Here is a 23888-nt window from a genome sequence, read left to right on the forward strand (position 1 = left end):
GGATGCCCATTTCAAATACCCAACACAAACAAGAGACCCCTCTGAAAATAGATAGAAGACGAGGGCACCGGGAGAGCATTTGTCGACAGGTTGAAACATCATCTATGAGACTAACAAAAGTTCCTTCGAGCCGGAATTGAACCAGCGACCTAAGGATTGCTGATTTTCTACTACAGTCCTCCGCTCTACCAGCTGAGCTATCGAAGGCTTGCCGAGCTGGTTGTCGGGTGCTTCCTAAGCTTGCAAATGAGTTACATGAGTAGGGAAACAGAGGAGAATTGTCCCGCTCTTTGAAAAACTCGGCAAACCAAAACTTTGGAGAATACGGGCGTCGATCCCGTTACCTCTCGCATGCTAAGCGAGCACTCTACCATTTGAGCTAATCCCCCTTCTGGCAGTCCATGTTGGGGTCCATGCTGGTTTCCATGTTGGGGTGCCTGATTCACCACAATTGTGATCATCACATACTTTTCAACCTGTAGCTTTAAGCTTTTTTTTTTTTTTTTTTTTTTTTAAGTGTGGATGTCTTTCTCCCGTAAAAGCAGAAGGAGCGTGGAGCTTACAGGGTGCCGGGTGGTGTAAAAGTATAGGTGAGTCGTTAGTGTACAGAGTGAAGAATTGTGGGAAGAGAAAAGAAATCAGAATGATTTAAATAAGAAAGTCGCAACGTAGAAAAGATGGTCTAGATCCAATGGCCCATTTGGTTGTGGGCCCAAAAGCCTTTGCCTGTGCCACTTTGTTGCAAAGGCGAAAACATGTGGCATGAGAAACTGGGAGGTTGCGTGTATAAAAAGCATAGTCTGAAGGTCGTGAAAATGAGATGGTCAGGGATCGGGGGTCTCTATTCTATTTTTACGAGAAAAACATGTGATTCCGACCGGGGATAATGGCCAAATTGTAACAGGGGGCGTGAGTAAAAGAGAGCACTTAGCAGAGGATGGTTTCGATGCATCGACCTCTGGGTTATGGGCCCAGCACGCTTCCGCTGCACCACTCTGCTGCCATACCTCCAAAAGAGAGGGGTAGCCTATTACCCGCTGACTGTTGTTAAGACGCTAATGTGGAGGCCATCTCTGTGTTGCAATTGTCCATTTGTTGGCGGCTGTAGTTCCACGCAGTTGTTATGTTTTATCATTCTCTTCTTTTTATTGTGTTGATCAGAAGGTCCTCTAAGAAACATACTCCATTTACCATGTTGTGGCTTTTTTACGACTTTAATCAAAGTGGGGGAGCGTGGTTGTCTCTGTGGCGCAATTGGTTAGCGCGTTCGGCTGTTAACCGGAAGGTTGGTGGTTCAAGCCCACCCAGGGACGGCAGTGTCCTCTTTTTGTCTCAGTTGCATGTTACAGAAAATCCTATGGTGCCTCTCAACTTAAAGTTTCGGCCAGAAGAGGAGGGCACCGGTTGTAAGACCATTTCAACATGTACAGTGTGAAAAATTTTGAGAAGAGAAAAAAATCCCAGTGATTTGGATGACATAGTTGCAATGTAGAAAGAATGGTCCAGAGCCTTTGGCCCTCTTTGGTTGTGGGCCTAAATGTCTTTCCATGCGCCACTCTGTTTCAAAGAAGATGACACATGACATGAGAAACTGGGAGGTTCAAGCAAAGCTTGAAGGTTGTGAAAACTTTTTTTTGTCTGATAACCAAAAGGTTGGTGGTTCAAGCCCACCCAGGGATGATTGTACCCTCTTTTTGTTTCAGTTGCATGTCAGAGTTACAGAAAGTCTCTCAACTGAGAGTTTCGGTCGGATGCCCATTTCAAATACCCAACACAAACAAGAGACCCCTCTGAAAATAGATAGAAGACGAGGGCACCGGGAGAGCATTTGTCGACAGGTTGAAACATCATCTATGAGACTAACAAAAGTTCCTTCGAGCCGGAATTGAACCAGCGACCTAAGGATTGCTGATTTTCTACTACAGTCCTCCGCTCTACCAGCTGAGCTATCGAAGGCTTGCCGAGCTGGTTGTCGGGTGCTTCCTAAGCTTGCAAATGAGTTACATGAGTAGGGAAACAGAGGAGAATTGTCCCGCTCTTTGAAAAACTCGGCAAACCAAAACTTTGGAGAATACGGGCGTCGATCCCGTTACCTCTCGCATGCTAAGCGAGCGCTCTACCATTTGAGCTAATCCCCCTTCTGGCAGTCCATGTTGGGGTCCATGCTGGTTTTCATGTTGGGGTGCCTGATTCACCACAATTGTGATCATCACATACTTTTCAACCTGTAGCTTTAAGCTTTTTTTTTTTTTTTTTTTTTTTTTTTATTTAAGTGTGGATGTCTTTCTCCCGTAAAAGCAGAAGGAGCGTGGAGCTTACAGGGTGCCGGGTGGTGTAAAAGTATAGGTGAGTCGTTAGTGTACAGAGTGAAGAATTGTGGGAAGAGAAAATAAATCAGAATGATTTAAATAAGAAAGTCGCAACGTAGAAAAGATGGTCTAGATCCAATGGCCCATTTGGTTGTGGGCCCAAAAGCCTTTGCCTGTGCCACTTTGTTGCAAAGGCGAAAACATGTGGCATGAGAAACTGGGAGGTTGCGTGTATAAAAAGCATAGTCTGAAGGTCGTGAAAATGAGATGGTCAGGGATCGGGGGTCTCTATTCTATTTTTACGAGAAAAACATGTGATTCCGACCGGGGATAATGGCCAAATTGTAACAGGGGGCGTGAGTAAAAGAGAGCACTTAGCAGAGGATGGTTTCGATGCATCGACCTCTGGGTTATGGGCCCAGCACGCTTCCGCTGCGCCACTCTGCTGCCATACCTCCAAAAGAGAGGGGTAGCCTATTACCCGCTGACTGTTGTTAAGACGCTAATGTGGAGGCCATCTCTGTGTTGCAATTGTCCATTTGTTGGCGGCTGTAGTTCCACGCAGTTGTTATGTTTTATCATTCTCTTCTTTTTATTGTGTTGATCAGAAGGTCCTCTAAGAAACATACTCCATTTACCATGTTGTGGCTTTTTTACGACTTTAATCAAAGTGGGGGAGCGTGGTTGTCTCTGTGGCGCAATTGGTTAGCGCGTTCGGCTGTTAACCGGAAGGTTGGTGGTTCAAGCCCACCCAGGGACGGCAGTGTCCTCTTTTTGTCTCAGTTGCATGTTACAGAAAATCCTATGGTGCCTCTCAACTTAAAGTTTCGGCCAGAAGAGGAGGGCACCGGTTGTAAGACCATTTCAACATGTACAGTGTGAAAAATTTTGAGAAGAGAAAAAAATCCCAGTGATTTGGATGACATAGTTGCAATGTAGAAAGAATGGTCCAGAGCCTTTGGCCCTCTTTGGTTGTGGGCCTAAATGTCTTTCCATGCGCCACTCTGTTTCAAAGAAGATGACACATGACATGAGAAACTGGGAGGTTCAAGCAAAGCTTGAAGGTTGTGAAAACTTTTTTTTGTCTGATAACCAAAAGGTTGGTGGTTCAAGCCCACCCAGGGATGATTGTACCCTCTTTTTGTTTCAGTTGCATGTCAGAGTTACAGAAAGTCCTACTGTGGCTCTCAACTGAGAGTTTCGGTCGGATGCCCATTTCAAATACCCAACACAAACAAGAGACCCCTCTGAAAATAGATAGAAGACGAGGGCACCGGGAGAGCATTTGTCGACAGGTTGAAACATCATCTATGAGACTAACAAAAGTTCCTTCGAGCCGGAATTGAACCAGCGACCTAAGGATTGCTGATTTTCTACTACAGTCCTCCGCTCTACCAGCTGAGCTATCGAAGGCTTGCCGAGCTGGTTGTCGGGTGCTTCCTAAGCTTGCAAATGAGTTACATGAGTAGGGAAACAGAGGAGAATTGTCCCGCTCTTTGAAAAACTCGGCAAACCAAAACTTTGGAGAATACGGGCGTCGATCCCGTTACCTCTCGCATGCTAAGCGAGCGCTCTACCATTTGAGCTAATCCCCCTTCTGGCAGTCCATGTTGGGGTCCATGCTGGTTTTCATGTTGGGGTGCCTGATTCACCACAATTGTGATCATCACATACTTTTCAACCTGTAGCTTTAAGCTTTTTTTTTTTTTTTTTTTTTTTTTTTTTATTTAAGTGTGGATGTCTTTCTCCCGTAAAAGCAGAAGGAGCGTGGAGCTTACAGGGTGCCGGGTGGTGTAAAAGTATAGGTGAGTCGTTAGTGTACAGAGTGAAGAATTGTGGGAAGAGAAAATAAATCAGAATGATTTAAATAAGAAAGTCGCAACGTAGAAAAGATGGTCTAGATCCAATGGCCCATTTGGTTGTGGGCCCAAAAGCCTTTGCCTGTGCCACTTTGTTGCAAAGGCGAAAACATGTGGCATGAGAAACTGGGAGGTTGCGTGTATAAAAAGCATAGTCTGAAGGTCGTGAAAATGAGATGGTCAGGGATCGGGGGTCTCTATTCTATTTTTACGAGAAAAACATGTGATTCCGACCGGGGATAATGGCCAAATTGTAACAGGGGGCGTGAGTAAAAGAGAGCACTTAGCAGAGGATGGTTTCGATGCATCGACCTCTGGGTTATGGGCCCAGCACGCTTCCGCTGCGCCACTCTGCTGCCATACCTCCAAAAGAGAGGGGTAGCCTATTACCCGCTGACTGTTGTTAAGACGCTAATGTGGAGGCCATCTCTGTGTTGCAATTGTCCATTTGTTGGCGGCTGTAGTTCCACGCAGTTGTTATGTTTTATCATTCTCTTCTTTTTATTGTGTTGATCAGAAGGTCCTCTAAGAAACATACTCCATTTACCATGTTGTGGCTTTTTTACGACTTTAATCAAAGTGGGGGAGCGTGGTTGTCTCTGTGGCGCAATTGGTTAGCGCGTTCGGCTGTTAACCGGAAGGTTGGTGGTTCAAGCCCACCCAGGGACGGCAGTGTCCTCTTTTTGTCTCAGTTGCATGTTACAGAAAATCCTATGGTGCCTCTCAACTTAAAGTTTCGGCCAGAAGAGGAGGGCACCGGTTGTAAGACCATTTCAACATGTACAGTGTGAAAAATTTTGAGAAGAGAAAAAAATCCCAGTGATTTGGATGACATAGTTGCAATGTAGAAAGAATGGTCCAGAGCCTTTGGCCCTCTTTGGTTGTGGGCCTAAATGTCTTTCCATGCGCCACTCTGTTTCAAAGAAGATGACACATGACATGAGAAACTGGGAGGTTCAAGCAAAGCTTGAAGGTTGTGAAAACTTTTTTTTGTCTGATAACCAAAAGGTTGGTGGTTCAAGCCCACCCAGGGATGATTGTACCCTCTTTTTGTTTCAGTTGCATGTCAGAGTTACAGAAAGTCCTACTGTGGCTCTCAACTGAGAGTTTCGGTCGGATGCCCATTTCAAATACCCAACACAAACAAGAGACCCCTCTGAAAATAGATAGAAGACGAGGGCACCGGGAGAGCATTTGTCGACAGGTTGAAACATCATCTATGAGACTAACAAAAGTTCCTTCGAGCCGGAATTGAACCAGCGACCTAAGGATTGCTGATTTTCTACTACAGTCCTCCGCTCTACCAGCTGAGCTATCGAAGGCTTGCCGAGCTGGTTGTCGGGTGCTTCCTAAGCTTGCAAATGAGTTACATGAGTAGGGAAACAGAGGAGAATTGTCCCGCTCTTTGAAAAACTCGGCAAACCAAAACTTTGGAGAATACGGGCGTCGATCCCGTTACCTCTCGCATGCTAAGCGAGCGCTCTACCATTTGAGCTAATCCCACTTCTGGCAGTCCATGTTGGGGTCCATGCTGGTTTCCATGTTGGGGTGCCTGATTCACCACAATTGTGATCATCACATACTTTTCAACCTGTAGCTTTAAGCTTTTTTTTTTTTTTTTTTTTTTTAAGTGTGGATGTCTTTCTCCCGTAAAAGCAGAAGGAGCGTGGAGCTTACAGGGTGCCGGGTGGTGTAAAAGTATAGGTGAGTCGTTAGTGTACAGAGTGAAGAATTGTGGGAAGAGAAAAGAAATCAGAATGATTTAAATAAGAAAGTCGCAACGTAGAAAAGATGGTCTAGATCCAATGGCCCATTTGGTTGTGGGCCCAAAAGCCTTTGCCTGTGCCACTTTGTTGCAAAGGCGAAAACATGTGGCATGAGAAACTGGGAGGTTGCGTGTATAAAAAGCATAGTCTGAAGGTCGTGAAAATGAGATGGTCAGGGATCGGGGGTCTCTATTCTATTTTTACGAGAAAAACATGTGATTCCGACCGGGGATAATGGCCAAATTGTAACAGGGGGCGTGAGTAAAAGAGAGCACTTAGCAGAGGATGGTTTCGATGCATCGACCTCTGGGTTATGGGCCCAGCACGCTTCCGCTGCGCCACTCTGCTGCCATACCTCCAAAAGAGAGGGGTAGCCTATTACCCGCTGACTGTTGTTAAGACGCTAATGTGGAGGCCATCTCTGTGTTGCAATTGTCCATTTGTTGGCGGCTGTAGTTCCACGCAGTTGTTATGTTTTATCATTCTCTTCTTTTTATTGTGTTGATCAGAAGGTCCTCTAAGAAACATACTCCATTTACCATGTTGTGGCTTTTTTACGACTTTAATCAAAGTGGGGGAGCGTGGTTGTCTCTGTGGCGCAATTGGTTAGCGCGTTCGGCTGTTAACCGGAAGGTTGGTGGTTCAAGCCCACCCAGGGACGGCAGTGTCCTCTTTTTGTCTCAGTTGCATGTTACAGAAAATCCTATGGTGTCTCTCAACTTAAAGTTTCGGCCAGAAGAGGAGGGCACCGGTTGTAAGACCATTTCAAGATGTACAGTGTGAAAAATTTTGAGAAGAGAAAAAAATCCCAGTGATTTGGATGACATAGTTGCAATGTAGAAAGAATGGTCCAGAGCCTTTGGCCCTCTTTGGTTGTGGGCCTAAATGTCTTTCCATGCGCCACTCTGTTTCAAAGAAGATGACACATGACATGAGAAACTGGGAGGTTCAAGCAAAGCTTGAAGGTTGTGAAAACTTTTTTTTGTCTGATAACCAAAAGGTTGGTGGTTCAAGCCCACCCAGGGATGATTGTACCCTCTTTTTGTTTCAGTTGCATGTCAGAGTTACAGAAAGTCCTACTGTGGCTCTCAACTGAGAGTTTCGGTCGGATGCCCATTTCAAATACCAAACACAAACAAGAGACCCCTCTGAAAATAGATAGAAGACGAGGGCACCGGGAGAGCATTTGTCGACAGGTTGAAACATCATCTATGAGACTAACAAAAGTTCCTTCGAGCCGGAATTGAACCAGCGACCTAAGGATTGCTGATTTTCTACTACAGTCCTCCGCTCTACCAGCTGAGCTATCGAAGGCTTGCCGAGCTGGTTGTCGGGTGCTTCCTAAGCTTGCAAATGAGTTACATGAGTAGGGAAACAGAGGAGAATTGTCCCGCTCTTTGAAAAACTCGGCAAACCAAAACTTTGGAGAATACGGGCGTCGATCCCGTTACCTCTCGCATGCTAAGCGAGCGCTCTACCATTTGAGCTAATCCCCCTTCTGGCAGTCCATGTTGGGGTCCATGCTGGTTTCCATGTTGGGGTGCCTGATTCACCACAATTGTGATCATCACATACTTTTCAACCTGTAGCTTTAAGCTTTTTTTTTTTTTTTTTTTTTTTTAAGTGTGGATGTCTTTCTCCCGTAAAAGCAGAAGGAGCGTGGAGCTTACAGGGTGCCGGGTGGTGTAAAAGTATAGGTGAGTCGTTAGTGTACAGAGTGAAGAATTGTGGGAAGAGAAAAGAAATCAGAATGATTTAAATAAGAAAGTCGCAACATAGAAAAGATGGTCTAGATCCAATGGCCCATTTGGTTGTGGGCCCAAAAGCCTTTGCCTGTGCCACTTTGTTGCAAAGGCGAAAACATGTGGCATGAGAAACTGGGAGGTTGCGTGTATAAAAAGCATAGTCTGAAGGTCGTGAAAATGAGATGGTCAGGGATCGGGGGTCTCTATTCTATTTTTACGAGAAAAACATGTGATTCCGACCGGGGATAATGGCCAAATTGTAACAGGGGGCGTGAGTAAAAGAGAGCACTTAGCAGAGGATGGTTTCGATGCATCGACCTCTGGGTTATGGGCCCAGCACGCTTCCGCTGCGCCACTCTGCTGCCATACCTCCAAAAGAGAGGGGTAGCCTATTACCCGCTGACTGTTGTTAAGACGCTAATGTGGAGGCCATCTCTGTGTTGCAATTGTCCATTTGTTGGCGGCTGTAGTTCCACGCAGTTGTTATGTTTTATCATTCTCTTCTTTTTATTGTGTTGATCAGAAGGTCCTCTAAGAAACATACTCCATTTACCATGTTGTGGCTTTTTTACGACTTTAATCAAAGTGGGGGAACGTGGTTGTCTCTGTGGCGCAATTGGTTAGCGCGTTCGGCTGTTAACCGGAAGGTTGGTGGTTCAAGCCCACCCAGGGACGGCAGTGTCCTCTTTTTGTCTCAGTTGCATGTTACAGAAAATCCTATGGTGCCTCTCAACTTAAAGTTTCGGCCAGAAGAGGAGGGCACCGGTTGTAAGACCATTTCAACATGTACAGTGTGAAAAATTTTGAGAAGAGAAAAAAATCCCAGTGATTTGGATGACATAGTTGCAATGTAGAAAGAATGGTCCAGAGCCTTTGGCCCTCTTTGGTTGTGGGCCTAAATGTCTTTCCATGCGCCACTCTGTTTCAAAGAAGATGACACATGACATGAGAAACTGGGAGGTTCAAGCAAAGCTTGAAGGTTGTGAAAACTTTTTTTTGTCTGATAACCAAAAGGTTGGTGGTTCAAGCCCACCCAGGGATGATTGTACCCTCTTTTTGTTTCAGTTGCATGTCAGAGTTACAGAAAGTCCTACTGTGGCTCTCAACTGAGAGTTTCGGTCGGATGCCCATTTCAAATACCCAACACAAACAAGAGACCCCTCTGAAAATAGATAGAAGACGAGGGCACCGGGAGAGCATTTGTCGACAGGTTGAAACATCATCTATGAGACTAACAAAAGTTCCTTCGAGCCGGAATTGAACCAGCGACCTAAGGATTGCTGATTTTCTACTACAGTCCTCCGCTCTACCAGCTGAGCTATCGAAGGCTTGCCGAGCTGGTTGTCGGGTGCTTCCTAAGCTTGCAAATGAGTTACATGAGTAGGGAAACAGAGGAGAATTGTCCCGCTCTTTGAAAAACTCGGCAAACCAAAACTTTGGAGAATACGGGCGTCGATCCCGTTACCTCTCGCATGCTAAGCGAGCACTCTACCATTTGAGCTAATCCCCCTTCTGGCAGTCCATGTTGGGGTCCATGCTGGTTTCCATGTTGGGGTGCCTGATTCACCACAGTTGTGATCATCACATACTTTTCAACCTGTAGCTTTAAGCTTTTTTTTTTTTTTTTTTTTTTTAAGTGTGGATGTCTTTCTCCCGTAAAAGCAGAAGGAGCGTGGAGCTTACAGGGTGCCGGGTGGTGTAAAAGTATAGGTGAGTCGTTAGTGTACAGAGTGAAGAATTGTGGGAAGAGAAAAGAAATCAGAATGATTTAAATAAGAAAGTCGCAACGTAGAAAAGATGGTCTAGATCCAATGGCCCATTTGGTTGTGGGCCCAAAAGCCTTTGCCTGTGCCACTTTGTTGCAAAGGCGAAAACATGTGGCATGAGAAACTGGGAGGTTGCGTGTATAAAAAGCATAGTCTGAAGGTCGTGAAAATGAGATGGTCAGGGATCGGGGGTCTCTATTCTATTTTTACGAGAAAAACATGTGATTCCGACCGGGGATAATGGCCAAATTGTAACAGGGGGCGTGAGTAAAAGAGAGCACTTAGCAGAGGATGGTTTCGATCCATCGACCTCTGGGTTATGGGCCCAGCACGCTTCCGCTGCGCCACTCTGCTGCCATACCTCCAAAAGAGAGGGGTAGCCTATTACCCGCTGACTGTTGTTAAGACGCTAATGTGGAGGCCATCTCTGTGTTGCAATTGTCCATTTGTTGGCGGCTGTAGTTCCACGCAGTTGTTATGTTTTATCATTCTCTTCTTTTTATTGTGTTGATCAGAAGGTCCTCTAAGAAACATACTCCATTTACCATGTTGTGGCTTTTTTACGACTTTAATCAAAGTGGGGGAGCGTGGTTGTCTCTGTGGCGCAATTGGTTAGCGTGTTCGGCTGTTAACCGGAAGGTTGGTGGTTCAAGCCCACCCAGGGACGGCAGTGTCCTCTTTTTGTTTCAGTTGCATGTTACAGAAAATCCTATGGTGCCTCTCAACTTAAAGTTTCGGCCAGAAGAGGAGGGCACCGGTTGTAAGACCATTTCAACATGTACAGTGTGAAAAATTTTGAGAAGAGAAAAAAATCCCAGTGATTTGGATGACATAGTTGCAATGTAGAAAGAATGGTCCAGAGCCTTTGGCCCTCTTTGGTTGTGGGCCTAAATGTCTTTCCATGCGCCACTCTGTTTCAAAGAAGATGACACATGACATGAGAAACTGGGAGGTTCAAGCAAAGCTTGAAGGTTGTGAAAACTTTTTTTTGTCTGATAACCAAAAGGTTGGTGGTTCAAGCCCACCCAGGGATGATTGTACCCTCTTTTTGTTTCAGTTGCATGTCAGAGTTACAGAAAGTCCTACTGTGGCTCTCAACTGAGAGTTTCGGTCGGATGCCCATTTCAAATACCCAACACAAACAAGAGACCCCTCTGAAAATAGATAGAAGACGAGGGCACCGGGAGAGCATTTGTCGACAGGTTGAAACATCATCTATGAGACTAACAAAAGTTCCTTGGAGCCGGAATTGAACCAGCGACCTAAAGATTGCTGATTTTCTACTACAGTCCTCCGCTCTACCAGCTGAGCTATCGAAGGCTTGCCGAGCTGGTTGTCGGGTGCTTCCTAAGCTTGCAAATGAGTTACATGAGTAGGGAAACAGAGGAGAATTGTCCCGCTCTTTGAAAAACTCGGCAAACCAAAACTTTGGAGAATACGGGCGTCGATCCCGTTACCTCTCGCATGCTAAGCGAGCACTCTACCATTTGAGCTAATCCCCCTTCTGGCAGTCCATGTTGGGGTCCATGCTGGTTTCCATGTTGGGGTGCCTGATTCACCACAGTTGTGATCATCACATACTTTTCAACCTGTAGCTTTAAGCTTTTTTTTTTTTTTTTTTTTTTTAAGTGTGGATGTCTTTCTCCCGTAAAAGCAGAAGGAGCGTGGAGCTTACAGGGTGCCGGGTGGTGTAAAAGTATAGGTGAGTCGTTAGTGTACAGAGTGAAGAATTGTGGGAAGAGAAAAGAAATCAGAATGATTTAAATAAGAAAGTCGCAACGTAGAAAAGATGGTCTAGATCCAATGGCCCATTTGGTTGTGGGCCCAAAAGCCTTTGCCTGTGCCACTTTGTTGCAAAGGCGAAAACATGTGGCATGAGAAACTGGGAGGTTGCGTGTATAAAAAGCATAGTCTGAAGGTCGTGAAAATGAGATGGTCAGGGATCGGGGGTCTCTATTCTATTTTTACGAGAAAAACATGTGATTCCGACCGGGGATAATGGCCAAATTGTAACAGGGGGCGTGAGTAAAAGAGAGCACTTAGCAGAGGATGGTTTCGATCCATCGACCTCTGGGTTATGGGCCCAGCACGCTTCCGCTGCGCCACTCTGCTGCCATACCTCCAAAAGAGAGGGGTAGCCTATTACCCGCTGACTGTTGTTAAGACGCTAATGTGGAGGCCATCTCTGTGTTGCAATTGTCCATTTGTTGGCGGCTGTAGTTCCACGCAGTTGTTATGTTTTATCATTCTCTTCTTTTTATTGTGTTGATCAGAAGGTCCTCTAAGAAACATACTCCATTTACCATGTTGTGGCTTTTTTACGACTTTAATCAAAGTGGGGGAGCGTGGTTGTCTCTGTGGCGCAATTGGTTAGCGTGTTCGGCTGTTAACCGGAAGGTTGGTGGTTCAAGCCCACCCAGGGACGGCAGTGTCCTCTTTTTGTTTCAGTTGCATGTTACAGAAAATCCTATGGTGCCTCTCAACTTAAAGTTTCGGCCAGAAGAGGAGGGCACCGGTTGTAAGACCATTTCAACATGTACAGTGTGAAAAATTTTGAGAAGAGAAAAAAATCCCAGTGATTTGGATGACATAGTTGCAATGTAGAAAGAATGGTCCAGAGCCTTTGGCCCTCTTTGGTTGTGGGCCTAAATGTCTTTCCATGCGCCACTCTGTTTCAAAGAAGATGACACATGACATGAGAAACTGGGAGGTTCAAGCAAAGCTTGAAGGTTGTGAAAACTTTTTTTTGTCTGATAACCAAAAGGTTGGTGGTTCAAGCCCACCCAGGGATGATTGTACCCTCTTTTTGTTTCAGTTGCATGTCAGAGTTACAGAAAGTCCTACTGTGGCTCTCAACTGAGAGTTTCGGTCGGATGCCCATTTCAAATACCCAACACAAACAAGAGACCCCTCTGAAAATAGATAGAAGACGAGGGCACCGGGAGAGCATTTGTCGACAGGTTGAAACATCATCTATGAGACTAACAAAAGTTCCTTCGAGCCGGAATTGAACCAGCGACCTAAGGATTGCTGATTTTCTACTACAGTCCTCCGCTCTACCAGCTGAGCTATCGAAGGCTTGCCGAGCTGGTTGTCGGGTGCTTCCTAAGCTTGCATATGAGTTACATGAGTAGGGAAACAGAGGAGAATTGTCCCGCTCTTTGAAAAACTCGGCAAACCAAAACTTTGGAGAATACGGGCGTCGATCCCGTTACCTCTCGCATGCTAAGCGAGCGCTCTACCATTTGAGCTAATCCCCCTTCTGGCAGTCCATGTTGGGGTCCATGCTGGTTTCCATGTTGGGGTGCCTGATTCACCACAATTGTGATCATCACATACTTTTCAACCTGTAGCTTTAAGCTTTTTTTTTTTTTTTTTTTTTTTAAGTGTGGATGTCTTTCTCCCGTAAAAGCAGAAGGAGCGTGGAGCTTACAGGGTGCCGGGTGGTGTAAAAGTATAGGTGAGTCGTTAGTGTACAGAGTGAAGAATTGTGGGAAGAGAAAAGAAATCAGAATGATTTAAATAAGAAAGTCGCAACGTAGAAAAGATGGTCTAGATCCAATGGCCCATTTGGTTGTGGGCCCAAAAGCCTTTGTCTGTGCCACTTTGTTGCAAAGGCGAAAACATGTGGCATGAGAAACTGGGAGGTTGCGTGTATAAAAAGCATAGTCTGAAGGTCGTGAAAATGAGATGGTCAGGGATCGGGGGTCTCTATTCTATTTTTACGAGAAAAACATGTGATTCCGACCGGGGATAATGGCCAAATTGTAACAGGGGGCGTGAGTAAAAGAGAGCACTTAGCAGAGGATGGTTTCGATGCATCGACCTCTGGGTTATGGGCCCAGCACGCTTCCGCTGCGCCACTCTGCTGCCATACCTCCAAAAGAGAGGGGTAGCCTATTACCCGCTGACTGTTGTTAAGACGCTAATGTGGAGGCCATCTCTGTGTTGCAATTGTCCATTTGTTGGCGGCTGTAGTTCCACGCAGTTGTTATGTTTTATCATTCTCTTCTTTTTATTGTGTTGATCAGAAGGTCCTCTAAGAAACATACTCCATTTACCATGTTGTGGCTTTTTTACGACTTTAATCAAAGTGGGGGAACGTGGTTGTCTCTGTGGCGCAATTGGTTAGCGCGTTCGGCTGTTAACCGGAAGGTTGGTGGTTCAAGCCCACCCAGGGACGGCAGTGTCCTCTTTTTGTCTCAGTTGCATGTTACAGAAAATCCTATGGTGCCTCTCAACTTAAAGTTTCGGCCAGAAGAGGAGGGCACCGGTTGTAAGACCATTTCAACATGTACAGTGTGAAAAATTTTGAGAAGAGAAAAAAATCCCAGTGATTTGGATGACATAGTTGCAATGTAGAAAGAATGGTCCAGAGCCTTTGGCCCTCTTTGGTTGTGGGCCTAAATGTCTTTCCATGCGCCACTCTGTTTCAAAGAAGATGACACATGACATGAGAAACTGGGAGGTTCAAGCAAAGCTTGAAGGTTGTGAAAACTTTTTTTTGTCTGATAACCAAAAGGTTGGTGGTTCAAGCCCACCCAGGGATGATTGTACCCTCTTTTTGTTTCAGTTGCATGTCAGAGTTACAGAAAGTCCTACTGTGGCTCTCAACTGAGAGTTTCGGTCGGATGCCCATTTCAAATACCCAACACAAACAAGAGACCCCTCTGAAAATAGATAGAAGACGAGGGCACCGGGAGAGCATTTGTCGACAGGTTGAAACATCATCTATGAGACTAACAAAAGTTCCTTCGAGCCGGAATTGAACCAGCGACCTAAGGATTGCTGATTTTCTACTACAGTCCTCCGCTCTACCAGCTGAGCTATCGAAGGCTTGCCGAGCTGGTTGTCGGGTGCTTCCTAAGCTTGCAAATGAGTTACATGAGTAGGGAAACAGAGGAGAATTGTCCCGCTCTTTGAAAAACTCGGCAAACCAAAACTTTGGAGAATACGGGCGTCGATCCCGTTACCTCTCGCATGCTAAGCGAGCACTCTACCATTTGAGCTAATCCCCCTTCTGGCAGTCCATGTTGGGGTCCATGCTGGTTTCCATGTTGGGGTGCCTGATTCACCACAGTTGTGATCATCACATACTTTTCAACCTGTAGCTTTAAGCTTTTTTTTTTTTTTTTTTTTTTTAAGTGTGGATGTCTTTCTCCCGTAAAAGCAGAAGGAGCGTGGAGCTTACAGGGTGCCGGGTGGTGTAAAAGTATAGGTGAGTCGTTAGTGTACAGAGTGAAGAATTGTGGGAAGAGAAAAGAAATCAGAATGATTTAAATAAGAAAGTCGCAACGTAGAAAAGATGGTCTAGATCCAATGGCCCATTTGGTTGTGGGCCCAAAAGCCTTTGCCTGTGCCACTTTGTTGCAAAGGCGAAAACATGTGGCATGAGAAACTGGGAGGTTGCGTGTATAAAAAGCATAGTCTGAAGGTCGTGAAAATGAGATGGTCAGGGATCGGGGGTCTCTATTCTATTTTTACGAGAAAAACATGTGATTCCGACCGGGGATAATGGCCAAATTGTAACAGGGGGCGTGAGTAAAAGAGAGCACTTAGCAGAGGATGGTTTCGATGCATCGACCTCTGGGTTATGGGCCCAGCACGCTTCCGCTGCGCCACTCTGCTGCCATACCTCCAAAAGAGAGGGGTAGCCTATTACCCGCTGACTGTTGTTAAGACGCTAATGTGGAGGCCATCTCTGTGTTGCAATTGTCCATTTGTTGGCGGCTGTAGTTCCACGCAGTTGTTATGTTTTATCATTCTCTTCTTTTTATTGTGTTGATCAGAAGGTCCTCTAAGAAACATACTCCATTTACCATGTTGTGGCTTTTTTACGACTTTAATCAAAGTGGGGGAACGTGGTTGTCTCTGTGGCGCAATTGGTTAGCGCGTTCGGCTGTTAACCGGAAGGTTGGTGGTTCAAGCCCACCCAGGGACGGCAGTGTCCTCTTTTTGTCTCAGTTGCATGTTACAGAAAATCCTATGGTGCCTCTCAACTTAAAGTTTCGGCCAGAAGAGGAGGGCACCGGTTGTAAGACCATTTCAACATGTACAGTGTGAAAAATTTTGAGAAGAGAAAAAAATCCCAGTGATTTGGATGACATAGTTGCAATGTAGAAAGAATGGTCCAGAGCCTTTGGCCCTCTTTGGTTGTGGGCCTAAATGTCTTTCCATGCGCCACTCTGTTTCAAAGAAGATGACACATGACATGAGAAACTGGGAGGTTCAAGCAAAGCTTGAAGGTTGTGAAAACTTTTTTTTGTCTGATAACCAAAAGGTTGGTGGTTCAAGCCCACCCAGGGATGATTGTACCCTCTTTTTGTTTCAGTTGCATGTCAGAGTTACAGAAAGTCCTACTGTGGCTCTCAACTGAGAGTTTCGGTCGGATGCCCATTTCAAATACCAAACACAAACAAGAGACCCCTCTGAAAATAGATAGAAGACGAGGGCACCGGGAGAGCATTTGTCGACAGGTTGAAACATCATCTATGAGACTAACAAAAGTTCCTTCGAGCCGGAATTGAACCAGCGACCTAAGGATTGCTGATTTTCTACTACAGTCCTCCGCTCTACCAGCTGAGCTATCGAAGGCTTGCCGAGCTGGTTGTCGGGTGCTTCCTAAGCTTGCAAATGAGTTACATGAGTAGGGAAACAGAGGAGAATTGTCCCGCTCTTTGAAAAACTCGGCAAACCAAAACTTTGGAGAATACGGGCGTCGATCCCGTTACCTCTCGCATGCCAAGCGAGCGCTCTACCATTTGAGCTAATCCCCCTTCTGGCAGTCCATGTTGGGGTCCATGCTGGTTTCCATGTTGGGGTGCCTGATTCACCACAATTGTGATCATCACATACTTTTCAACCTGTAGCTTTAAGCTTTTTTTTTTTTTTTTTTTTTTTAAGTGTGGATGTCTTTCTCCCGTAAAAGCAGAAGGAGCGTGGAGCTTACAGGGTGCCGGGTGGTGTAAAAGTATAGGTGAGTCGTTAGTGTACAGAGTGAAGAATTGTGGGAAGAGAAAAGAAATCAGAATGATTTAAATAAGAAAGTCGCAACGTAGAAAAGATGGTCTAGATCCAATGGCCCATTTGGTTGTGGGCCCAAAAGCCTTTGCCTGTGCCACTTTGTTGCAAAGGCGAAAACATGTGGCATGAGAAACTGGGAGGTTGCGTGTATAAAAAGCATAGTCTGAAGGTCGTGAAAATGAGATGGTCAGGGATCGGGGGTCTCTATTCTATTTTTACGAGAAAAACATGTGATTCCGACCGGGGATAATGGCCAAATTGTAACAGGGGGCGTGAGTAAAAGAGAGCACTTAGCAGAGGATGGTTTCGATGCATCGACCTCTGGGTTATGGGCCCAGCACGCTTCCGCTGCGCCACTCTGCTGCCATACCTCCAAAAGAGAGGGGTAGCCTATTACCCGCTGACTGTTGTTAAGACGCTAATGTGGAGGCCATCTCTGTGTTGCAATTGTCCATTTGTTGGCGGCTGTAGTTCCACGCAGTTGTTATGTTTTATCATTCTCTTCTTTTTATTGTGTTGATCAGAAGGTCCTCTAAGAAACATACTCCATTTACCATGTTGTGGCTTTTTTACGACTTTAATCAAAGTGGGGGAACGTGGTTGTCTCTGTGGCGCAATTGGTTAGCGCGTTCGGCTGTTAACCGGAAGGTTGGTGGTTCAAGCCCACCCAGGGACGGCAGTGTCCTCTTTTTGTCTCAGTTGCATGTTACAGAAAATCCTATGGTGCCTCTCAACTTAAAGTTTCGGCCAGAAGAGGAGGGCACCGGTTGTAAGACCATTTCAACATGTACAGTGTGAAAAATTTTGAGAAGAGAAAAAAATCCCAGTGATTTGGATGACATAGTTGCAATGTAGAAAGAATGGTCCAGAGCCTTTGGCCCTCTTTGGTTGTGGGCCTAAATGTCTTTCCATGCGCCACTCTGTTTCAAAGAAGATGACACATGACATGAGAAACTGGGAGGTTCAAGCAAAGCTTGAAGGTTGTGAAAACTTTTTTTTGTCTGATAACCAAAAGGTTGGTGGTTCAAGCCCACCCAGGGATGATTGTACCCTCTTTTTGTTTCAGTTGCATGTCAGAGTTACAGAAAGTCCTACTGTGGCTCTCAACTGAGAGTTTCGGTCGGATGCCCATTTCAAATACCCAACACAAACAAGAGACCCCTCTGAAAATAGATAGAAGACGAGGGCACCGGGAGAGCATTTGTCGACAGGTTGAAACATCATCTATGAGACTAACAAAAGTTCCTTCGAGCCGGAATTGAACCAGCGACCTAAGGATTGCTGATTTTCTACTACAGTCCTCCGCTCTACCAGCTGAGCTATCGAAGGCTTGCCGAGCTGGTTGTCGGGTGCTTCCTAAGCTTGCAAATGAGTTACATGAGTAGGGAAACAGAGGAGAATTGTCCCGCTCTTTGAAAAACTCGGCAAACCAAAACTTTGGAGAATACGGGCGTCGATCCCGTTACCTCTCGCATGCTAAGCGAGCACTCTACCATTTGAGCTAATCCCCCTTCTGGCAGTCCATGTTGGGGTCCATGCTGGTTTCCATGTTGGGGTGCCTGATTCACCACAATTGTGATCATCACATACTTTTCAACCTGTAGCTTTAAGCTTTTTTTTTTTTTTTTTTTTTTTTTAAGTGTGGATGTCTTTCTCCCGTAAAAGCAGAAGGAGCGTGGAGCTTACAGGGTGCCGGGTGGTGTAAAAGTATAGGTGAGTCGTTAGTGTACAGAGTGAAGAATTGTGGGAAGAGAAAAGAAATCAGAATGATTTAAATAAGAAAGTCGCAACGTAGAAAAGATGGTCTAGATCCAATGGCCCATTTGGTTGTGGGCCCAAAAGCCTTTGCCTGTGCCACTTTGTTGAAAAGGCGAAAACATGTGGCATGAGAAACTGGGAGGTTGCGTGTATAAAAAGCATAGTCTGAAGGTCGTGAAAATGAGATGGTCAGGGATCGGGGGTCTCTATTCTATTTTTACGAGAAAAACATGTGATTCCGACCGGGGATAATGGCCAAATTGTAACAGGGGGCGTGAGTAAAAGAGAGCACTTAGCAGAGGATGGTTTCGATGCATCGACCTCTGGGTTATGGGCCCAGCACGCTTCCGCTGCACCACTCTGCTGCCATACCTCCAAAAGAGAGGGGTAGCCTATTACCCGCTGACTGTTGTTAAGACGCTAATGTGGAGGCCATCTCTGTGTTGCAATTGTCCATTTGTTGGCGGCTGTAGTTCCACGCAGTTGTTATGTTTTATCATTCTCTTCTTTTTATTGTGTTGATCAGAAGGTCCTCTAAGAAACATACTCCATTTACCATGTTGTGGCTTTTTTACGACTTTAATCAAAGTGGGGGAGCGTGGTTGTCTCTGTGGCGCAATTGGTTAGCGCGTTCGGCTGTTAACCGGAAGGTTGGTGGTTCAAGCCCACCCAGGGACGGCAGTGTCCTCTTTTTGTCTCAGTTGCATGTTACAGAAAATCCTATGGTGCCTCTCAACTTAAAGTTTCGGCCAGAAGAGGAGGGCACCGGTTGTAAGACCATTTCAACATGTACAGTGTGAAAAATTTTGAGAAGAGAAAAAAATCCCAGTGATTTGGATGACATAGTTGCAATGTAGAAAGAATGGTCCAGAGACTTTGGCCCTCTTTGGTTGTGGGCCTAAATGTCTTTCCATGCGCCACTCTGTTTCAAAGAAGATGACACATGACATGAGAAACTGGGAGGTTCAAGCAAAGCTTGAAGGTTGTGAAAACTTTTTTTTGTCTGATAACCAAAAGGTTGGTGGTTCAAGCCCACCCAGGGATGATTGTACCCTCTTTTTGTTTCAGTTGCATGTCAGAGTTACAGAAAGTCCTACTGTGGCTCTCAACTGAGAGTTTCGGTCGGATGCCCATTTCAAATACCCAACACAAACAAGAGACCCCTCTGAAAATAGATAGAAGACGAGGGCATCGGGAGAGCATTTGTCGACAGGTTGAAACATCATCTATGAGACTAACAAAAGTTCCTTCGAGCCGGAATTGAACCAGCGACCTAAGGATTGCTGATTTTCTACTACAGTCCTCCGCTCTACCAGCTGAGCTATCGAAGGCTTGCTGAGCTGGTTGTCGGGTGCTTCCTAAGCTTGCAAATGAGTTACATGAGTAGGGAAACAGAGGAGAATTGTCCCGCTCTTTGAAAAACTCGGCAAACCAAAACTTTGGAGAATACGGGCGTCGATCCCGTTACCTCTCGCATGCTAAGCGAGCACTCTACCATTTGAGCTAATCCCCCTTCTGGCAGTCCATGTTGGGGTCCATGCTGGTTTCCATGTTGGGGTGCCTGATTCACCACAATTGTGATCATCACATACTTTTCAACCTGTAGCTTTAAGCTTTTTTTTTTTTTTTTTTTTTTTGTGTGGATGTCTTTCTCCCGTAAAAGCAGAAGGAGCGTGGAGCTTACAGGGTGCCGGGTGGTGTAAAAGTATAGGTGAGTCGTTAGTGTACAGAGTGAAGAATTGTGGGAAGAGAAAAGAAATCAGAATGATTTAAATAAGAAAGTCGCAACGTAGAAAAGATGGTCTAGATCCAATGGCCCATTTGGTTGTGGGCCCAAAAGCCTTTGCCTGTGCCACTTTGTTGCAAAGGCGAAAACATGTGGCATGAGAAACTGGGAGGTTGCGTGTATAAAAAGCATAGTCTGAAGGTCGTGAAAATGAGATGGTCAGGGATCGGGGGTCTCTATTCTATTTTTACGAGAAAAACATGTGATTCCGACCGGGGATAATGGCCAAATTGTAACAGGGGGCGTGAGTAAAAGAGAGCACTTAGCAGAGGATGGTTTCGATCCATCGACCTCTGGGTTATGGGCCCAGCACGCTTCCGCTGCGCCACTCTGCTGCCATACCTCCAAAAGAGAGGGGTAGCCTATTACCCGCTGACTGTTGTTAAGACGCTAATGTGGAGGCCATCTCTGTGTTGCAATTGTCCATTTGTTGGCGGCTGTAGTTCCACGCAGTTGTTATGTTTTATCATTCTCTTCTTTTTATTGTGTTGATCAGAAGGTCCTCTAAGAAACATACTCCATTTACCATGTTGTGGCTTTTTTACGACTTTAATCAAAGTGGGGGAGCGTGGTTGTCTCTGTGGCGCAATTGGTTAGCGCGTTCGGCTGTTAACCGGAAGGTTGGTGGTTCAAGCCCACCCAGGGACGGCAGTGTCCTCTTTTTGTCTCAGTTGCATGTTACAGAAAATCCTATGGTGCCTCTCAACTTAAAGTTTCGGCCAGAAGAGGAGGGCACCGGTTGTAAGACCATTTCAACATGTACAGTGTGAAAAATTTTGAGAAGAGAAAAAAATCCCAGTGATTTGGATGACATAGTTGCAATGTAGAAAGAATGGTCCAGAGCCTTTGGCCCTCTTTGGTTGTGGGCCTAAATGTCTTTCCATGCGCCACTCTGTTTCAAAGAAGATGACACATGACATGAGAAACTGGGAGGTTCAAGCAAAGCTTGAAGGTTGTGAAAACTTTTTTTTGTCTGATAACCAAAAGGTTGGTGGTTCAAGCCCACCCAGGGATGATTGTACCCTCTTTTTGTTTCAGTTGCATGTCAGAGTTACAGAAAGTCCTACTGTGGCTCTCAACTGAGAGTTTCGGTCGGATGCCCATTTCAAATACCCAACACAAACAAGAGACCCCTCTGAAAATAGATAGAAGACGAGGGCACCGGGAGAGCATTTGTCGACAGGTTGAAACATCATCTATGAGACTAACAAAAGTTCCTTCGAGCCGGAATTGAACCAGCGACCTAAGGATTGCTGATTTTCTACTACAGTCCTCCGCTCTACCAGCTGAGCTATCGAAGGCTTGCCGAGCTGGTTGTCGGGTGCTTCCTAAGCTTGCAAATGAGTTACATGAGTAGGGAAACAGAGGAGAATTGTCCCGCTCTTTGAAAAACTCGGCAAACCAAAACTTTGGAGAATACGGGCGTCGATCCCGTTACCTCTCGCATGCTAAGCGAGCGCTCTACCATTTGAGCTAATCCCCCTTCTGGCAGTCCATTTTGGGGTCCATGCTGGTTTCCATGTTGGGGTGCCTGATTCACCACAATTGTGATCATCACATACTTTTCAACCTGTAGCTTTAAGCTTTTTTTTTTTTTTTTTTTTTTTTAAGTGTGGATGTCTTTCTCCCGTAAAAGCAGAAGGAGCGTGGAGCTTACAGGGTGCCGGGTGGTGTAAAAGTATAGGTGAGTCGTTAGTGTACAGAGTGAAGAATTGTGGGAAGAGAAAAGAAATCAGAATGATTTAAATAAGAAAGTCGCAACGTAGAAAAGATGGTCTAGATCCAATGGCCCATTTGGTTGTGGGCCCAAAAGCCTTTGCCTGTGCCACTTTGTTGCAAAGGCGAAAACATGTGGCATGAGAAACTGGGATGTTGCGTGTATAAAAAGCATAGTCTGAAGGTCGTGAAAATGAGATGGTCAGGGATCGGGGGTCTCTATTCTATTTTTACGAGAAAAACATGTGATTCCGACCGGGGATAATGGCCAAATTGTAACAGGGGGCGTGAGTAAAAGAGAGCACTTAGCAGAGGATGGTTTCGATCCATCGACCTCCGGGTTATGGGCCCAGCACGCTTCCGCTGCGCCACTCTGCTGCCATACCTCCAAAAGAGAGGGGTAGCCTATTACCCGCTGACTGTTGTTAAGACGCTAATGTGGAGGCCATCTCTGTGTTGCAATTGTCCATTTGTTGGCGGCTGTAGTTCCACGCAGTTGTTATGTTTTATCATTCTCTTCTTTTTATTGTGTTGATCAGAAGGTCCTCTAAGAAACATACTCCATTTACCATGTTGTGGCTTTTTTACGACTTTAATCAAAGTGGGGGAGCGTGGTTGTCTCTGTGGCGCAATTGGTTAGCGCGTTCGGCTGTTAACCGGAAGGTTGGTGGTTCAAGCCCACCCAGGGACGGCAGTGTCCTCTTTTTGTCTCAGTTGCATGTTACAGAAAATCCTATGGTGCCTCTCAACTTAAAGTTTCGGCCAGAAGAGGAGGGCACCGGTTGTAAGACCATTTCAACATGTACAGTGTGAAAAATTTTGAGAAGAGAAAAAAATCCCAGTGATTTGGATGACATAGTTGCAATGTAGAAAGAATGGTCCAGAGCCTTTGGCCCTCTTTGGTTGTGGGCCTAAATGTCTTTCCATGCGCCACTCTGTTTCAAAGAAGATGACACATGACATGAGAAACTGGGAGGTTCAAGCAAAGCTTGAAGGTTGTGAAAACTTTTTTTTGTCTGATAACCAAAAGGTTGGTGGTTCAAGCCCACCCAGGGATGATTGTACCCTCTTTTTGTTTCAGTTGCATGTCAGAGTTACAGAAAGTCCTACTGTGGCTCTCAACTGAGAGTTTCGGTCGGATGCCCATTTCAAATACCCAACACAAACAAGAGACCCCTCTGAAAATAGATAGAAGACGAGGGCACCGGGAGAGCATTTGTCGACAGGTTGAAACATCATCTATGAGACTAACAAAAGTTCCTTCGAGCCGGAATTGAACCAGCGACCTAAGGATTGCTGATTTTCTACTACAGTCCTCCGCTCTACCAGCTGAGCTATCGAAGGCTTGCCGAGCTGGTTGTCGGGTGCTTCCTAAGCTTGCAAATGAGTTACATGAGTAGGGAAACAGAGGAGAATTGTCCCGCTCTTTGAAAAACTCGGCAAACCAAAACTTTGGAGAATACGGGCGTCGATCCCGTTACCTCTCGCATGCCAAGCGAGCGCTCTACCATTTGAGCTAATCCCCCTTCTGGCAGTCCATGTTGGGGTCCATGCTGGTTTCCATGTTGGGGTGCCTGATTCACCACAATTGTGATCATCACATACTTTTCAACCTGTAGCTTTAAGCTTTTTTTTTTTTTTTTTTTTTTTAAGTGTGGATGTCTTTCTCCCGTAAAAGCAGAAGGAGCGTGGAGCTTACAGGGTGCCGGGTGGTGTAAAAGTATAGGTGAGTCGTTAGTGTACAGAGTGAAGAATTGTGGGAAGAGAAAAGAAATCAGAATGATTTAAATAAGAAAGTCGCAACGTAGAAAAGATGGTCTAGATCCAATGGCCCATTTGGTTGTGGGCCCAAAAGCCTTTGCCTGTGCCACTTTGTTGCAAAGGCGAAAACATGTGGCATGAGAAACTGGGAGGTTGCGTGTATAAAAAGCATAGTCTGAAGGTCGTGAAAATGAGATGGTCAGGGATCGGGGGTCTCTATTCTATTTTTACGAGAAAAACATGTGATTCCGACCGGGGATAATGGCCAAATTGTAACAGGGGGCGTGAGTAAAAGAGAGCACTTAGCAGAGGATGGTTTCGATGCATCGACCTCTGGGTTATGGGCCCAGCACGCTTCCGCTGCGCCACTCTGCTGCCATACCTCCAAAAGAGAGGGGT

At 45.6% G+C, this 23888-nt stretch overlaps 24 non-coding genes across 24 annotated transcripts; 11 read left to right on the plus strand and 13 right to left on the minus strand.

Annotated features, from left to right (window-relative positions):
• Window positions 1–121: 121 nt before the first annotated feature.
• TRNAY-GUA (transfer RNA tyrosine (anticodon GUA)) lies at window positions 122–207 on the minus strand. Its single transcript is given in 2 exon segments — window positions 122–157; window positions 171–207. It is a non-coding gene; the product is annotated as a tRNA-Tyr (tRNA).
• Window positions 208–1239: 1032 nt separating this feature from the next.
• TRNAN-GUU (transfer RNA asparagine (anticodon GUU)) lies at window positions 1240–1313 on the plus strand. Its single transcript has one exon. It is a non-coding gene; the product is annotated as a tRNA-Asn (tRNA).
• A 557-nt stretch (window positions 1314–1870) lies between these two features.
• TRNAY-GUA (transfer RNA tyrosine (anticodon GUA)) lies at window positions 1871–1956 on the minus strand. The gene is given in 2 exon segments: window positions 1871–1906; window positions 1920–1956. It is a non-coding gene; the product is annotated as a tRNA-Tyr (tRNA).
• A 1039-nt stretch (window positions 1957–2995) lies between these two features.
• On the plus strand, window positions 2996–3069 carry TRNAN-GUU (transfer RNA asparagine (anticodon GUU)). The gene has a single exon. It is a non-coding gene; the product is annotated as a tRNA-Asn (tRNA).
• Window positions 3070–3636: 567 nt separating this feature from the next.
• TRNAY-GUA (transfer RNA tyrosine (anticodon GUA)) lies at window positions 3637–3722 on the minus strand. Its single transcript is given in 2 exon segments — window positions 3637–3672; window positions 3686–3722. It is a non-coding gene; the product is annotated as a tRNA-Tyr (tRNA).
• A 1041-nt stretch (window positions 3723–4763) lies between these two features.
• On the plus strand, window positions 4764–4837 carry TRNAN-GUU (transfer RNA asparagine (anticodon GUU)). The gene has a single exon. It is a non-coding gene; the product is annotated as a tRNA-Asn (tRNA).
• A 567-nt stretch (window positions 4838–5404) lies between these two features.
• Window positions 5405–5490, minus strand: TRNAY-GUA (transfer RNA tyrosine (anticodon GUA)). Its single transcript is given in 2 exon segments — window positions 5405–5440; window positions 5454–5490. It is a non-coding gene; the product is annotated as a tRNA-Tyr (tRNA).
• Window positions 5491–6521: 1031 nt separating this feature from the next.
• Window positions 6522–6595, plus strand: TRNAN-GUU (transfer RNA asparagine (anticodon GUU)). Its single transcript has one exon. It is a non-coding gene; the product is annotated as a tRNA-Asn (tRNA).
• Window positions 6596–7162: 567 nt separating this feature from the next.
• TRNAY-GUA (transfer RNA tyrosine (anticodon GUA)) lies at window positions 7163–7248 on the minus strand. The gene is given in 2 exon segments: window positions 7163–7198; window positions 7212–7248. It is a non-coding gene; the product is annotated as a tRNA-Tyr (tRNA).
• Window positions 7249–8280: 1032 nt separating this feature from the next.
• Window positions 8281–8354, plus strand: TRNAN-GUU (transfer RNA asparagine (anticodon GUU)). Its single transcript has one exon. It is a non-coding gene; the product is annotated as a tRNA-Asn (tRNA).
• A 567-nt stretch (window positions 8355–8921) lies between these two features.
• Window positions 8922–9007, minus strand: TRNAY-GUA (transfer RNA tyrosine (anticodon GUA)). The gene is given in 2 exon segments: window positions 8922–8957; window positions 8971–9007. It is a non-coding gene; the product is annotated as a tRNA-Tyr (tRNA).
• A 3430-nt stretch (window positions 9008–12437) lies between these two features.
• Window positions 12438–12523, minus strand: TRNAY-GUA (transfer RNA tyrosine (anticodon GUA)). The gene is given in 2 exon segments: window positions 12438–12473; window positions 12487–12523. It is a non-coding gene; the product is annotated as a tRNA-Tyr (tRNA).
• Window positions 12524–13554: 1031 nt separating this feature from the next.
• On the plus strand, window positions 13555–13628 carry TRNAN-GUU (transfer RNA asparagine (anticodon GUU)). Its single transcript has one exon. It is a non-coding gene; the product is annotated as a tRNA-Asn (tRNA).
• A 567-nt stretch (window positions 13629–14195) lies between these two features.
• On the minus strand, window positions 14196–14281 carry TRNAY-GUA (transfer RNA tyrosine (anticodon GUA)). Its single transcript is given in 2 exon segments — window positions 14196–14231; window positions 14245–14281. It is a non-coding gene; the product is annotated as a tRNA-Tyr (tRNA).
• Window positions 14282–15312: 1031 nt separating this feature from the next.
• TRNAN-GUU (transfer RNA asparagine (anticodon GUU)) lies at window positions 15313–15386 on the plus strand. Its single transcript has one exon. It is a non-coding gene; the product is annotated as a tRNA-Asn (tRNA).
• A 567-nt stretch (window positions 15387–15953) lies between these two features.
• Window positions 15954–16039, minus strand: TRNAY-GUA (transfer RNA tyrosine (anticodon GUA)). The gene is given in 2 exon segments: window positions 15954–15989; window positions 16003–16039. It is a non-coding gene; the product is annotated as a tRNA-Tyr (tRNA).
• Window positions 16040–17070: 1031 nt separating this feature from the next.
• On the plus strand, window positions 17071–17144 carry TRNAN-GUU (transfer RNA asparagine (anticodon GUU)). Its single transcript has one exon. It is a non-coding gene; the product is annotated as a tRNA-Asn (tRNA).
• A 567-nt stretch (window positions 17145–17711) lies between these two features.
• Window positions 17712–17797, minus strand: TRNAY-GUA (transfer RNA tyrosine (anticodon GUA)). Its single transcript is given in 2 exon segments — window positions 17712–17747; window positions 17761–17797. It is a non-coding gene; the product is annotated as a tRNA-Tyr (tRNA).
• Window positions 17798–18830: 1033 nt separating this feature from the next.
• On the plus strand, window positions 18831–18904 carry TRNAN-GUU (transfer RNA asparagine (anticodon GUU)). Its single transcript has one exon. It is a non-coding gene; the product is annotated as a tRNA-Asn (tRNA).
• Window positions 18905–19471: 567 nt separating this feature from the next.
• Window positions 19472–19557, minus strand: TRNAY-GUA (transfer RNA tyrosine (anticodon GUA)). Its single transcript is given in 2 exon segments — window positions 19472–19507; window positions 19521–19557. It is a non-coding gene; the product is annotated as a tRNA-Tyr (tRNA).
• A 1029-nt stretch (window positions 19558–20586) lies between these two features.
• On the plus strand, window positions 20587–20660 carry TRNAN-GUU (transfer RNA asparagine (anticodon GUU)). Its single transcript has one exon. It is a non-coding gene; the product is annotated as a tRNA-Asn (tRNA).
• A 567-nt stretch (window positions 20661–21227) lies between these two features.
• On the minus strand, window positions 21228–21313 carry TRNAY-GUA (transfer RNA tyrosine (anticodon GUA)). Its single transcript is given in 2 exon segments — window positions 21228–21263; window positions 21277–21313. It is a non-coding gene; the product is annotated as a tRNA-Tyr (tRNA).
• Window positions 21314–22345: 1032 nt separating this feature from the next.
• Window positions 22346–22419, plus strand: TRNAN-GUU (transfer RNA asparagine (anticodon GUU)). The gene has a single exon. It is a non-coding gene; the product is annotated as a tRNA-Asn (tRNA).
• Window positions 22420–22986: 567 nt separating this feature from the next.
• Window positions 22987–23072, minus strand: TRNAY-GUA (transfer RNA tyrosine (anticodon GUA)). The gene is given in 2 exon segments: window positions 22987–23022; window positions 23036–23072. It is a non-coding gene; the product is annotated as a tRNA-Tyr (tRNA).
• Between the last annotated feature and the right edge of the window lie 816 nt (window positions 23073–23888).

Source organism: Rhinoderma darwinii (genome assembly GCF_050947455.1).
Source record: "Rhinoderma darwinii isolate aRhiDar2 chromosome 4 unlocalized genomic scaffold, aRhiDar2.hap1 SUPER_4_unloc_10, whole genome shotgun sequence".
In the NCBI taxonomy this organism is placed as follows: Eukaryota; Metazoa; Chordata; class Amphibia; order Anura; family Rhinodermatidae; genus Rhinoderma; species Rhinoderma darwinii.